General features: G+C 66.8%; 1 protein-coding gene across 6 annotated transcripts in view; it reads left to right on the forward strand.

The window, feature by feature from the left end:
• D2HGDH (D-2-hydroxyglutarate dehydrogenase) overlaps positions 1–479 on the forward strand; it is a 32,262-nt gene that overhangs the window by 21,105 nt on the left and 10,678 nt on the right. The gene's annotated exons all lie outside the window — the stretch shown is intronic.

The following is a 479-nucleotide window of genomic DNA, read 5'->3' on the forward strand; positions in this document are numbered from 1 at the left end:
CTCCCCATGGTCCGCCCGCCATGTCCTTCCCTCCCCCACGGTCCGCCCGCCGTGTCCTTCCCTCCCCATGGTCCGCCCGCTGTGTCCCTCCCTCCTGCCCCGACATGCCCCTTGAGCTGCCTGGGCCCTGCTGTCTTCCCGTCTGCCTGGGTGGCTCTTTGTGCCCCCTTCCCTACCCTGCCCTTCTCTGGTTCAGGGAGCGTCCGGGGCCCATCCTCATCCTCAAGGCCTTCCCTGGCCCTTGCCACTCTGTGCCGTGACATGACCTGAGGCTGCAGGGTGTGCGCCTCCCCCTTCCATCGTCACTGCCCCCCTCCTATGAGGTGTCCCGGCCGCCTGATTGCCGGAGTCCCAGGGTACTCGGTGCTGTCGTGGAGCCTGGAACATTCACTGTCCGGGATCAATTCCGGGGTCAGAGCCACACCTGGTCTGGGGCATTCGCCGTCCAGTGTCGGAGCCACACCTGGTCTGGGGCATTC

The sequence above is a fragment of the Piliocolobus tephrosceles genome, chromosome 11, assembly GCF_002776525.5.
Source record: "Piliocolobus tephrosceles isolate RC106 chromosome 11, ASM277652v3, whole genome shotgun sequence".
In the NCBI taxonomy this organism is placed as follows: Eukaryota; Metazoa; Chordata; class Mammalia; order Primates; family Cercopithecidae; genus Piliocolobus; species Piliocolobus tephrosceles.